Here is a 15769-nt window from a genome sequence, read left to right on the forward strand (position 1 = left end):
TGCCATGGATATTTACTATTTATTTACTGTCCTGCAGAAATACTCTGTGCCTGTGTAACACCATAAGCAAAGTCACCAAAGTCACAATATGGTCTGTCCTAGCCAACATGGTCTCTACAGCGTACTCTAGCAAATTGGTCCACAGTGAGTGGCTGTGTGGCCCATCAATGGCCCAGACCAACTTTGCTCTATTGTTAACTTTTCTCCCAATTTTCCCCAGAATTATGGACAAAATGTCCAAAAATGTGTACTTTTTCTAAAGTAAGTTGACATCACATATATAGCAAACATACCAAAAGTAGAGAGCACTGATTCTTCAGAAAAGACTGTTGCATCCATGTAGAGCTGGAGACTGTGTATCATAAGCTGATGAGCATCTATATAGTTGAGTTTACTTTTAATCAGTCAGTAATCCTTCCATAATTCATCCGTTCAAAGTCCTTCCCATGCACTTCCTGACCACTGCTTCAACTGGCAAGTTATTTGTTCCCTTCATCCCCCACTAATCCAACCATGCACTTTTCCATCCATTCATCTCTTAATCTATGCATCCAAGTCTTCCCAGCGTTCTCCCCACTGGCTCTGGTGTCATGAAGAGTTAACAGCATTCCCTTTGAATGCCACTCAGCCCTTCCTGGTGTAGCAGCCATTGAAGATTATTAGGGCCCTCATTAAAAGATGATGTAAGACCTCTGGAAGGCCAACGTCTGACTTCTACCGCTCACTATTTCTCTGTCTTGCTTTCACAGACTCACTCAATCACACTTTGACACTCCTCCATCCATCTTTTTATGCTTCCCATAATCTGTAACCTGGATATGTTAATGGAAGCTGGACATTGTGGTATTTTCATAAGGTCTAACATGACTGGTATTTAATGTGTAAGATGATATATTGCAAGATATTAATGACACAGGATCTTTTTGGAAGTTAGACATTAGTGTCATCCTGAACTGGTTCAACACATTTCAGTCAAACTGTTACTGCATTCCAAACCTTTCTAATTGAGCTGACTCATAACAAAACATAAGTATTCAGCACAGAAAAGTATTCAGGAGGAAACTGTTGGCTGCTGACCTTGGCAGTGATATCAGGGCCGCCTTGGCTGCTCTCCAAAAATGGACCTACAGTAATCGATCACTGTCAGAACAGGCTCAATCATCGTCATGCATTTTTGTTTGTTCAATATTTGTTGTTCATATGTGACACCTTGACACAATCCTATGTTTGTTGGTGTCATTCAGCAGTTTATGTGTTGTTAGTGGTACACTGCTGAAACATCTGATACGTTCTGGATATATTTCCTTCAGGTTTGAGCTAGTACTTGGCTGAAACAAGTATCACATACAAATAATGTACCTTTTTCAAGTATGATTATCATTCAAGTAAAATGTGTCAGTATCCGTAGCAGTGATCAAGGAAAACCATCATTGGGTAGCTGGCTGAAATTTATTCATTCAGGTTTCTTAAGAACTTGTTCTTTAACACATTCTGTTATGCTTGTGATCAAAAACCATCTTAGCATTACCTGCTCGTTCTTACTTTCCATTGTTCTTCCAGTTCTTTGCCTCCAATTGTTTTGCATCAATGTAGATCAGATGCAGACCCATCTAGACACTATAATTAGTTAGTTTTGTATAAACACAAGCAATAGCTGTAGGTCGTCCAGTAATCAGAAGGTCGCTGGCTCTAATCCCAGACTCCCCTGGCTGCATGTCGAAGCATCCTTGGACAAGATACTAAACCCCAAATTGCTCCTGATGAGCAGGTTGGCACCTTGCATGGCAGCCTCTGCCATCAGTGTATGAATGTGTGCGTGAATTAGTGAACGTTACAAGTGTTGTGAAGTGTTGTGAGCAGTCAGACTGGAAAAGCGCTATAGAAATGCAAGTCCATTTACTTAAACTGGTAACAGACTTTTTTTTTTCATCATTAAAACATCATTGTGAAGTAAATGTTGATCGCACAATGTGATGGACATAGAATAATGAAACCATCAGCGCTATCATTGGTCCCCTATAAACCTCACTACAGACGTTTGTCCTTTCAAATGACCTGTTTGCTGCTGCGTTACCGTGGTGACGCCGCAGCGGTAAAAAGGGGGTCTGCACTTAATAACTGTAGACACTAGGTGGCAGCAGAGTGCTTGAATCCTGATGATGACAGTAAAATCCTGTCTGTATTACTGTATGGGTTTTACTTTATACCCTGTTTGACCACAATGTGCTCAGCAATGGCAGAGTGGCGCTGTCTGTATTTCGGCTGGTTTAACTTTCACAGCTGTTCTGTGAACTACGTTAAATAAACTAAAGATGTGTAACGTTTAGTTACTGTTTGTCCTTACATACTGTAAGCCTATAAGTGAAACATACAGTCTGAGGTATATGTTTACACCCAGCTCGAAGGCAGTGTGGAGATCACTGTTAATTAGCTGTGGCAGAGTGCAGTACACTCAGATTAACTTGTGATATAACTTTAACCAGTGGTGCAGGTATACAGCATATAACTACTTAGTTTTCAGTCGGCATTGTGTAAAACCACTTCCTAATCCCCTCTGATGCGCATCTTTGTTACATTGTTTGAGGGAACTATAGGTGACTGCATACTTGTGGATGCAACCGTCACTAATACTAATGTAGCCCCTCAGGGATTTAAGATGTTTCTGATTTTGACCATCTAACCCATGACAACACATTAGTTAAGGTTGTAAGGACTATGGCTGTTGGAAGCTGTGTTGATTTTGTTCAAATACGCCAAATGGTTATTTTATGGGTTATTGTTCTTGGTGGGGGCTAAACTAGCTAATATGTGCTAGCGGCAGTTGCCACTTAAACATGACATAACGTTATGGGCTGATGGAATGTGAATACTGTATAGTGCAGAGTCAGGCTACATTGTAAATACAGATAAGATCCCTTGTATTCAGCACAGTATGCATAATTTTAGTAGTTATTAAACCTATAGAAAAGAATACCTTTTGATATATTAGAATGAATCATTCTTTGGGATAATTTGGGATACTGTGATTTAGAAACAATACTGTGATTGCTGACATACTGTATATTATTGTCAATTTCTTTATTTTTATTTCAGTCATTATTATAGTAACTCACCGATGAAAAAAAACTAGTAAGAGGTCATTTGAATGTGTATGAGGAGGAGCTACATGTTTTGTAAACGCAAGTTTTTAGGTTATCAATATTCCTTTTCCTAAGCTGCTAACACAGTTGCGCAGCGTGAATTTGTAGTGTTACAAAGGCTCTTGCTCTCAGTAGCCCCATTCACACTGCACTTTCAGTGTGGGAATCATTCGCCGATTCTCTGCATCGCCATCTGTGTGAAAGTTACAGATGCGGAGAGGGGGGACAGTTTCACTGCGGCTCTGATCCGCCTCCGAGGGTAGTATCCGAGACGCAGCAGAGGCGAGCCAACGTCTGTGTGAATGGAAAAGCTGGAGGCGCAGATCAGGGGTGTGTTGGTCTGATGGCGTAAACAGATCCTTCACTCATCAAATAAAAGAGTAATGTCCCACACTTCAACCCACAAAGCAACGTTACAGGACCAAACAACAGTACTGTAGTAACTGCTCCGGAAGCAGAGCCAGGCGGCTCCTGCAGTTGAAAGGCAGTGGTCACTTTTGTGTGTATTGTATTATGTAGTTACTGTCTCTGGCAACTTGTATTGAAAAAAATCCCTGCAACGGTCAGCCCTCCCGACCGAGACTTCAGTGAACTTCCCCCAGAAAACAGCCTCCCTCCCTGCGAGTGAGAGTCAGACAGTGTCCTCTGTTTACTAATGGTGATTATGTAATTATGTAATTTAGAGCAAAAAACATAACTTTGACACTCTCCATGATGTTTGGTGGGTCAGGATCTCAATCACAACACATTATGACAGCATCCATATGATTATTAACAGTAGGCGGGTACGTGTTTAGATTAACAGGTGGACACAGGGGGAAACACGTTGAAAAAAACACACAGATCTCAACGTTATGATGTTTACTGTCAAGCCTCTTTTGGATCCACAGCCCCAGCGTACTGTATGAAATGACACACTGGTGTGGCTTTACGGCGGAGTTGCTTGGTTCAGTGTGAAGAAACAAAGGCAGAGAAATGGCGAACCTTCGCAAGCTTTGGACACTATTGTTGTATTGTGTGTTGCACCTACCTTAATGCTGAAGGTTGTTGAGACAAAAAGTAAAGGTTGGTGAAAGGAATACATGCAGACACTATGAAGGGATGAAATAACATTTTTCAAACTATTTTTGGGTTTAAAAATAATCACTGAATCTGTATTTTAATTGCTAATAACAGATTAGAGTGGCGCAGTCCATTTATGTCCTCACAGACTCACAGTAGATGCCAAGAAGCGCCAAGATAGGTCAACTCTGTCGAGCAGTAGCCTGGCCGTTCACACAAGAAGAGCATTTCTCCTCGCCGACCAACAAGCTATAGCGCTGCTCTGCTCTTTCTAATCATACCTGGAGCTAATCTTTATAATAACCTCATGAATTTATAATGTAAACCGTTTTATGTGTTTCTGGATAAGCAGGGCATCACTTCTTCTGCAACAATGAAGTTAAAAGGACCATCACCAGAGACATTATAGAGGAGACGAACCACTCAAAGCATTTTGAATAGAAAAGTCTGTGATGGCAGAAATGGCAGTTGTATGGCATACAGTATATCCTGTCCCATCCTTCAAAAAGCCACGTTGTTGCAATGACAGGAGCAATCATTGTAGTGAGTCACGTTTTAAACCAATTTGGTGCGAAACCCTGCGAACACAAAATCATCAGACTTTTTAAGCTGCTTTTATCAGATTTAACTGATGATTCTATGCAGTTTTTTATGTCCCAGTGACCATAACTGCCTGGGGACATTGCCAAGATGGCTGCCCAGTGGCAAGAATTGTGTGATGAACTGTGAGAGGGAACTCTCTCCTGCCTGTGTGTGTGTGTGTGTGTGTGTGTGTGTGTGTGTGTGTGTGTGTGTGTGTGTCACAACCCGGCTCTAAGGTGTGACAAAAACAAGGGGGCTGAAGGCAAACAAATAATTTATTTAACAAAACAACATATTCTTGCAACACAAAGGGAACTAATGCTTAAACAAGTTGTGTTTTATCAGTAAAACCAATGATGTGAGTGCGTGTGTGCATGAGCGTAAAATGTAGTGTGTGTGAAGGATGTTGGATGGCTGAAAAACAAACAAACATACGCAGATGGAGGGAGAAGTGAAGAGTGGAGCCGAGAGAAGGCGGACATGAGAGGTGGGGCTTTTATGGTGAGTGCACCGGGCCCAGGTGCCTCAACTAATAGCTCTGGCTCCTGGAGAGGCTACCTGCTGCATAACAACACAAACAGGGTGAGCAGCAAGCAGGGAGCTGTCACATCCCCCTCCATAAGAACGGGGTCCTGAAAGAACTACAGCACCAGGTTACCTTGACTTTAACTAAATATACATAATATAATCATTACACCCAAAAACAACTGGCGGCTGAAACCCCTGACACTGACTGTTACATGAAGCAAGTGGTTTTTACCGGCATACATTATCAAATATATAATTTTGTCACTAATACATTACCAGCTGGTCTTATCTCAAAGCCAATGATCTAGAATACACCAGTGGTCTGTTCCAGAGCATCCCTTGCGCCCACCAACCTAGGAAGCAATTTAAGAGGCTCGAGAGAGGCAAGAGGAGAACCAATGAGAACAGACATTACATTTGGGGAGCGCGGGATAACGTGTCTGCCACATTGTTATCGGTCCGGCTATGGCAACATGTTCAATTAGCATTTCCATGACTAAATCTCTGCTTAGTAAGGTCAACGTCAATATAATGCTCAATTAAGTGTGGGACGCCAAACAGACACAACAAACCCTGCCATGCCACCCTAGTACGTCATAACCCAGGCAGACAAGACAACAGGTTATCAGTACTGAACTAACTCCACAAGCCGCATTGGACAACACCTTGCTTGCACTCAAGCAAGTTAAGGAAAAGTGAGAGGAAAAAAAACTTAATCACAAACCATAGTGATACTATTTCTAATACATATAGTGGATGGACTGATTTCCAAAATCCAACCCACATCTTACCATGCACCCGTGACAACTTTCCGCAACTGCAGTCTGCAACTGAGTGAGCTATAGACGTTAGCTGTTGGTTAACCAAAATGTCCTTAGTTTGGAGATATTTTAGTCAAAAAACGCAGAAAAACAGGACAGCAACATGTAATGTATGTAAAGCCAGCGTGCCAAGGGATGGAGGTACAATACCACTAATTTAATCAAGCACCTGCATAAGTTTCACGTGAAAGAGTACCAGGAAATTATGCCAACAACCAAAAAGACACCACCAGGCAGCAGACTCTCGCTGATGCTTTCCAGAGATGCAAAAACTTCCGACTTCCTTCCTACTCGAACCAACCAATGTCTGTCGTGGAAAATGATGGATATCGCAGCCAGTTGGAGCACTTACAGCCCAGGTATAGTCTGCCATCCAGAAAATACATTTCACAGACGGCTATGCCCGAACTATACAACTGAGTGTCATCGCAGTTAGAAGATGTAGAAGCCATGAGCTTGCTTGAAGGTTATTTTGATGAAGTAGATATTTATTTCTCTGCAGTTTTGCAACTATTTTTTGCTTTTCTAATAAGAAGTGCTGTGTGGTTTATTTCAGCCTCATGGTGTAACCGTAAACACAATACCAACAATAATAATGATAATATTAAAAGTGGGAAGAGAAATAAAGCCAAATCCGTCTTGGAGCAAGCATCTGTGGTTCAGAATGTTTTAAAAATGGGTATGGCAAGGCAAAATCAATCAGTATTTGTCACTGTGCATCCTGCCCCAACAGCCCATTCAGTAACATTCTGTCATCCTTTGTCTTAATAGGAGCTAAAGAATCCCCCACCAGCATTGTCACAGACAGTGGTGAGACAACAGCAGCTACTTGGCCGTGGCTTAATGGCATGCATGAGGCACTTGGGGAAAGCCTGTCCATACAATTCTTCCACCCTTGGAAACCAGGGTCTGACTTCTGCTGAAGGATGTGAGGATCCTTCTCAAATGTCCCTGCTGCCTGGCACAGATAGTGAGACGGAGTCCAAGCCTTCCACCTGCTCTCAGCCAATCACAGAAAGGCCAAAATGGGGTGGCGCATGTCCTCCTTGTCAGGGACCGTACAGACAGCTGAGATGTGGCTAAGCAACAGGTGATGTCAGCCCCCCAGCTGGTTACATTTAATCCAAGTATAAAAATGTCAGCAAGGTGTTAAGTGTGACTGTTAATGAACAAAGAAACAATCTAGCAGCTTATAATAAGACTGCTGCGCTGGAAATGACTTCATTTCTTTCCATACATTTACATCTTATTACTATTTGAAAATGCTGCCTGTTCACATTATATAGATTTAACACCCAATTTACTTTTAAATAAAAACATAAAATCTCTTTCGTTTTCACTTCCATCTTTCACAAGTTGAAATAAAGGACCAAAGACTGTTTCTATGCTCAGAGAAGAATTATTTCTCTCCAATTTTGAGCACAAATATGTTAAAATCCATGTTGGTGAGCATGTCAGCGTAATCCACCCACCTGACAGGTGTGGCATATCAGGATGCTGATTAAACAGCATGGTTAGTGCACAGGTGTGCCTTGGGTTGGTTACAATGTGAGGCCACACTAAAATGATTATGCTCATTATTTCTTCTCACCTTCTCGTAATAATGCTTTCTTTCAATAGGATGTCTATCTTCCAGAAACCGGCATGGGAACAGGGGATAGAGAACCACCGACTGCAAGCAGAAAAAGTCTCCATGCACAGTGCCATGAGGAACTGACAGTATCCAGCCAATATACGTCATAGCCCATGTGAGGGGTTATACTTCAGACTGTGAGGACAAGTCCCTCTGATCAAGGACACTGCGGTCCTGACCCCTCCACAGCTGAACAGTCTGCCAGAGCTCCACCAGAACCACAGGTATCACCTTCTGCAGCAGCCTCATCTAATCAAGCCTCGTCCAGCCAAGCATGACGTAAGAAAAGAGGACCAATGAAACCCTGGATTTCCTCAAGGAATAAGCTGAACAACAGATGCAAAGGGAGCCGGAGGACCAGGAAGAGAGGAGAGAAAATAAAAGACAAGAACTCGACAAATTCTTGTATTTGTCAAAATGGTAGAAAGAAATGATTGACTTTGTTTTGTGTTTAAGAAAGAAACGTAGTATGTTCCTGTTCATTTTGTTCAGCATGGTTTTGGCCATTGTTGCCTTCTTTTTTTTTTCTTTTCAAAAGGGAAACAAGGAACTCATTTTTTTTTTTTTTTTTAACCACACAACACATTAAAAAATCCCATGGCATGAAAACAAAGCTTTTCCCTTTTTGATTAACCCCACATTACCCAGTGCATGGTGTAAAACTAAGATATAAAAAGCAAAGAAAAATATAAATGATCATGGTGTTTACATGCCTGCATAACAGTGGTCTCTCAGCATGACTGGCAGCTGAGCTGGTGCTGAAACCTGAGCAGACAGCCATTCCCTGCTGTTGAGGATCTGGAGGAGCAGGGTCTTCTGGCAGATTGTCCTCCTCCACAGTATATCCTACCTTGACACATACTGTATATTGTGCAGGGAGGCACAAGCAAGATTGACCTTAGAACAAACTCCAATTTTTACCTCCAGAGCATTAAACAGTGATGCCCTCCACCTTGTTTTCATCAACCCAAAAGGCCCAACTCAATCACAGAACGAGCGCAGGCTGTCTCTTAGCAGCTGCCTGAAAGGTGTTATTATTGTGATGGGTTCTTCATCATCACCTAAAAGAAAATAGCCTGGTGGAGGATCGAGGTCATCAACATCCCGTAAATGGGGCTGTGTTTTAAAATGCATTTGTAATGTACTGAACTGGGATACCCAACAAAAAGACCCAATAGCACTTGTGATGCATTGCATATTTCATCTTCCGCAAAAGACTCAAGACTCGCTTGTTCAGACTTCATCTCGACCCTGCATAGCAGAAAATTGTTTCTATTATTTCTTTTCTACTTTATCGACGGTGATATGTTGTGGTTTCTTTCTTGTGACAAATGTACTTATTGTAAGTCGCTTTGGACAAAAGCGTCTGCTAAATGCCCTAAATGTAAATGTCATGCATTTGAATGAGTCATACTGTTTATAGTTGAAATAATCAATGCAGTTGGATTTTGGTGGCTTGAATGTGGCATCGATCTATGGCCCCCACAGCTTTGCTAAAGGCATCATTTTGTACCAGTCTTGAAGAGAAATGACCAACTTCAGCAATGGCATTTAAGTTTGGGAAATGGATAACCTTGTGTTTGGTCTTTCTGATGTCTGCTGTAATTTTATGGATGATGATTTTCAGACACGAAAAGTCAGAACGGTAACCCAAAAACAGGGGTTATGTGGATCTCGGGCAGCAGAGGAAACAGATTTCTTGGGTGGCGGAGAAGACGAAGAGCTGGGCAGCAGAGAGGCACGACGCCAGTGGGAGCCACACTTCCTTCTGGAGGGCTTCCCAGGAAGTGTCTTCAGGGCTGGCTAGCTCTGTGTTAGCCAACAGCAGGCTGTTGTAGCACCATTATGTTACTACTACAATCCGTCTTCAGAGTCGCAGAATTTGGCAGACATCTTCATTCCTGAAAACCTAGAAACTGAGTCTAACAAAACACTGTGACCCTGCACATTCAAAACAACTTCAGATCATTTATCATGGTGTTTCTCTGTTCTCCCAGTAATCTGGTTGCAAAGCATGGTTGCCATTTTTTATTGTCGACCCTTCAGTAGAGAGACAGAGAGACTCCATCTAGACAGCTCACATATGCCAAGTTGTGGTTGTTGGTTGCACTGCAGCTAGGTAGAAGTGTCTGTATGCAAAAGGTGAAGGCCAAATGCTACTCCTGGGAAATATACAAGATAAATACAATGACCACATAGATGAGAAAAGGAATCCAACAGTAATGGAACACATGCAGGCTATACATATAGGAAATAGCCACCATGTTGTAAGTTCCTGATTTTAGTGTTTGTAAGGCAGCCAATGGTCTTTGCATCTCTCAAACACTGTGGGAATAAAAGGCCACGTTTTTGATTTATTGATGTGCAAAAAAATTAAGAAGAAAAGTTCTTGAATTATTGACTAAAATAAAATGTAACAGGAAAGCCATTCATTCATTTAACAGAATGAAATAGTCATGATGTTGCAGAGGTGAGGGACACTGGTTTGGGGCTGACACCAATCTGTCCTTGTTATACAGTTCATAGACAGTGATGCAGATGTTATGGAGCACTTCACATGTATTATGTCAGGTATGATGTCCATCTGACTGTCTACAGATTGTTTTCAGGTCGATTTTTGCTGAGAACGGCGCGTCCGTCGCGGTAGAAATAGGCAAGACTCCGAATCTCTAGATGATGCGACCCAGCAGCCTCGCTTGACACATGCATTAGAAGTGCGACTCAAGCACCCAGTGTGCATAGTGAACCTGTGAGCAGGGATGCCAAATTGGGGAATGTTGTAATGTGCATGTTATTTTCTGTTAGGCAGTCAGAGGACCACCATGGGGGTTCTGGGTGGGGTCCTTGGGTCAGTACGGTCAGGCACATTAGGCAGACTTTAACTGTGTTCACTGGACTGTACACTGAGTTGCAGGTTGCAACAAATGGGCAAGTTGAACTGAGGTCCTGGACTGTGTGTTCTGTTGGGAAGTCATGACATTATTACAGGTCCAAAAAAAGGTAGGTACAGAATTATGTTAACTCGTGATGCTTTACACAGAAGTGTATGTTGTGGTCCCTGCTACGACCAGGTAGCTAAAGAGGCTTGGCTGGTGTATTAGGTAGATTAATCAACATGCTGCTGATAGCTTTGTGGCTGCTAGTGGATAGCTTGACAGGCTGTTGAACATGTTGTTGGCTGATGGTATTGTCCTGCATTCCAGACCAAATGGTACTGACTTCCTAGTAGAGAAAGTACAATGGAAAGCCTCTTAAGGTCGAGATTCCTACTTGTAAACTCTGGGCAGATCCATCTACTCCTACTTGATGAAGGAGCAGTTGTTTGACATACTTAACAATAGTAGCACCCATGAGGAGGGGGAAAGATGTATTTATAGACTACAGTATTTGTATTAGGCTGGTGAATTGAGTATTTAGATATGTTTCCGGGAAAAAAAGTGCTGTGAAATAAAATGTATAAGGGTGTCTGTTACCTCATGTGTCATAGCAGCAGGCTGGCTAGCTTAACATGGTGTAAGCTGGTTGCTGTTTTTGGTTATGAAGGTGTTGGCAGGTGATATTGTGACAAAAGTGAATGAACCTGATACAGAGGGTTGTGTTGAGTCTGTGTGTGCAGGTAAAGAAGGGGTTGCATGAGACCATATTAATTTAGTCTTACTGGACTGCTCCAATAGGGAAGACTGCCCTTCTGCTGCACCCGGTTTTCAGTTTTACTGATCACAAAATCACAGTATACTGCTTTTTCTGTTTCTTGTTTTATTATATTCAAGCCATGTTCTTAAAGGGCTAGTTCATCCAAATACAATTACAACATACTTTATTACTTACCATCTAATCATGCAGATTGTTTTGGTTTGATAATACTGGACCATCAGGAGTGTTGATGTCTGAAACACATTAGAGTCCATGTGCTTGTGCATGTTCAGGATGAGTGGTTGGCCTTAGCGTCATCCGCGCCCAAGAATTTTGAATTCCTAAGGTGAGTGTTTTTCTTTCTTAAGATTCCTGTTCTTTTATAATCTTACAAACCGGTGACCTTTTTTGGGATTCATTAGCTGTCAGAGCAGGTAGGACTTGTGCAGTCGTACAAAGGTCTATCTGCTTTTGAATAAGTGCGTCTGAAAATGGGAAATGTGGATCTATATGGAAATGAAGGAACAAAATGGAAGAATTCAACTGAAAGGCTTGTAATAGTAATGTGTTATGGGACAAAAATGTGTATTCATGACTCCCTGTCTCTTCTTTAACTGCATGACATTTTGCTTTTCAGTGAACAAAACAAACATGAAATAAGAATTGTACATAACTTCAGTGGGAAAAGGACCTTGATGGCTCAAACATTTTTACCACCATTCTTTGGGACAACAAGATATCCCTGACTACCAAATAATATAATGAAAGACATGGATGTACGTGAAATGTGTTTCACATTTTTCCATTAATTGGTTTATTGGTTACTATTCTATGATTTATTTGTGACATGCAGTTGTCAGTGACTTTGCCATGTCGAGATATCAACCACTGCTACTCTTATTAAAGCTGCAATAGTTAAGTTTTCTGCTTCAACTTATCATCATGAAGTAAATGTTGATTATATAATGTAATGGATATAGAATAATGAAACCATCAGCGATCACCTTGAAATAGGAAGGTTAACTGGCGATCCATTTTTAATATAGACTAAATTATTGAATAAACTCTTGTCCTGTGATGTTATCTGCGACTCTGAGGAAAACTGAAACGATCCAGCTGTCTTTGCAAGAGCAACACCGACAGTAACACCACTTGGTAACACGAGGGAAGGAGTGGCAACAGACAACTTTTTGAAATCACATATAACTGTCATGGTCTTCAGAGGATCAATCCTATTGGTTTTCAGGTTTTATTTTCCTCTAGTTCCACCATGAGAGGGACAGGTTTGTTTTTGAAATGGATTCCTATTAAATTTGGTACAGACAACGATGTTCCCCATAAGATTATTTTTTTAGATTTCTAATGATCCTTCATCATATCTTCATCATCCTTTTATTATTTTATCCAGCACCATCTTCAGGTTGAAATTTTAATTAGTTGTTTAGGGCTAAAACTAATGACATTCTCATCAGCTTCAGCACTCTACTTTGTGTATAACACATTTCTGTGCTCATAGAGTTTTCCAAGAAAGGACACAGCAAATAGAATGAACAGCTTAACTTGTTTAAATCAAAACTATTACAGATTAGTACTTGAAATCATTTCTGGTTTTCTGCGATAGAGATTACTGTGTGACAATATGAGTTCACACCACAGCTAGAAAGACGGAAGGGGGCTGCATTGTCCTCTGTCTGAACAATGTGATAACACCTGATACAATCCTTCTTATTCATAACACTGCAAAGAAAGCATGATGCAAATATCAAAGGTGTATTATATATTTTGTTTGCATGTGGTAGCTGCCTGTGCCGCACTGCCTCTCAGCTGCTGTTGTGTATCCCCTGTTGTATTTGTTTTGTTACTTGGGAATACATTACATATTCACATTTCTGCGGCAAGAGAATCCTTTGAATATTAGCAAGGCAGGGAGCTGTCTGACTTGATCAAATATTGCCCTGCAGTGGTTTCTTTATACAAGCCAGGGTTTTATTTCTCATTCACTCAGTGCTTTTTCAAGAAAAGGAGCAGAAAGAGAATATGTACTATACAGTATATGAGTGTGTATGTGATAAGGGTATGTGCAAAGCATGAGTGAGTGCATGTTTGTACTTGAGCAGGGTGCAAATGGAGGCCCCCGAAAAATCTTTCATCTGACTAATGCATAATTAATGTCCAGTGTGTTTGCATTAATTATGGTACGGTATGGTGGTATGGTGGTGGCTGAAAGATGACTATTTGTCCCTCAGTCAGAATGTTTTTGAAACATCTGAGGAAGGAAACTGTTTGAGAACAGTCAGTCTATTACCTTTTCAATCAGGTATGAAGGCCATATCCCAACACAACCCTTGCCCCTACCACTTGTCCTTACCTCTCTGTTATGCGTGTCCAAACCTAGTGGTACGGTGTCCTGGTTCTTGTTGGAATGGAAGAGTAGGGTAGGGTCTCCAAACAGAGATTTTTCAGAGGCACATTTCAAACGAGGGTAATAAGAACTCTTCAGTGTATTATGATCCTTATCTTTATAACAAGCATTAAAAAACTGGCTAGTTTATATTTTGATGAAATAAAAAAAACATATTGTAACGTGATGTAAACTGGAGTATCCACGGGTGCATGTAAGATGGAATATTAGTACAATGTTCATTATCAGGAGCCATGTAGACAGCTTCATGGGAATATTGTCGTTTTCTCATTGAGGGCAAAAGCCTATGGAAGAGAATCTGGACCATAATCCAAATTAAAATGGTTTAACAGAAATGCTTTTTAATTTTCTTCTTTAGGTTGCACATTTATGACACAACTAAAAAGAAGAGCTTTTTCGTTTTCACGCCCGCCCCACAAAAAAGAGTACATATTTGAATTGAATTGGCAATCCCAAGCGGCGCAGGAGAGTGACGTCAGTGGCCGCTCTTCTTCTTCAGCCCCCAGTCTGACCGTGCTACGCATCTAATACGTTAGGGGGCGGTGTGCATATTTGACGCTGGAGCAAGAGAAGAGACAAGAGGAGAGTGTGAAGGTTCTTCTAAAGAAGAAAATGAAAATGCAATTTGGATGATCTATTATTAATTTTATTTATGAGTCAAATAATGCAGCTATGACCTTGAAATGAAAAAGCCTTTCTGGTTATGCATTTTAATTTTCAAATGTTATATTTCAAATTGAATTTTGGTAACTACTTGCCAGAGGATCTTTTGAAAATTAAATCTTAAAAATCTTTTTCTTTTTAATTTTAATTAAGTCACAGAATGAGCAGTCTTGAAGAAGAAAATGAAAATGCAGTTTGGATGATTTATTGTTCGTTTTATGAGTCAAAAAAATGCAGCTATATTCTGAAATTGAAAAAGCATTTCTGTTAATCCATTTTAATTTGGATTATGGTCCAGATTTGCTTCCATAAAAACCAGAATATTTTGTTCATGTAAACACAGTCTGCAGGGTGAAAGTATAATGTAAGTATTATATAACACCTTTGACCTGTTCAAACAGCTATCCATTGGATTTGTTGCTGTTATTTACTGTACATCATGATAAGACTGTGTAAGCAGTTTTTAAAGTAAACCTCTATTAACATGTCTGTGTTTCTCTTTACTGCCCCTGCCCTGTTTAATATGCATGCATTCTTTCACAACATCTGCTTTAGCTACACACAAATTAGACAGAGCCATCTGGTATCAGAGATATGAATTTGGACAATTCTCACTGCAGTTACATGAAGGTTTGGTCTTTGTTTTTCAGAGAACTGTGCTCCTGTTGACCTTTCACAGCCATACCTCTGAACAATCCTCCAACAGCATTACCAGAGAAAAGAGCCTGAAAGCAACTGCAAAACAGCACCTCGGTCCGTTTTAAGAAAATCAAGATCAAGTTGACATTTGCTGGACTGTGGTATTTAAGAGTAAATTATTAATGTATCTGCCTTTTGAGTAAGAGTAGTATGAGAGTATGTATCATGTATTATACTATACTTTAAAGGTCCCATAATGTAGAAAGTGAGATTTCTATGTGTTTTTTTTATTTTTACACTGGTCTAGGTGCTATATTAATACTGTCACTGCATCAGCCAAGTTTTCAGGACCAAAATATCAATGCCATTGTATTGTTGTGACATCACAACTTGACCCCTATGACCCCTAATGTGTGAGGAACCAAACACGACCCAGTGATATTAATAAAATCAGCAACAAAGGTGCAGAAAATACAATCACCATGATAATCTTAATCACCAGCCTCAAAACCTCTGTCAAACTTTATAGTAGAGGACAAAAATGTAACACAATCAGATATAAAGAAAAACCAAGGGAGTCAATAAATCAATTAAAATGAAATTATTAGGTCTCACTGGCTTTGCAGTAGTTCATTCGACTTTTATT

This window comes from Pagrus pagrus (assembly GCF_965226575.1).
Source record: "Pagrus pagrus genome assembly, chromosome: 20".
Lineage (NCBI taxonomy): Eukaryota > Metazoa > Chordata > Actinopteri > Spariformes > Sparidae > Pagrus > Pagrus pagrus.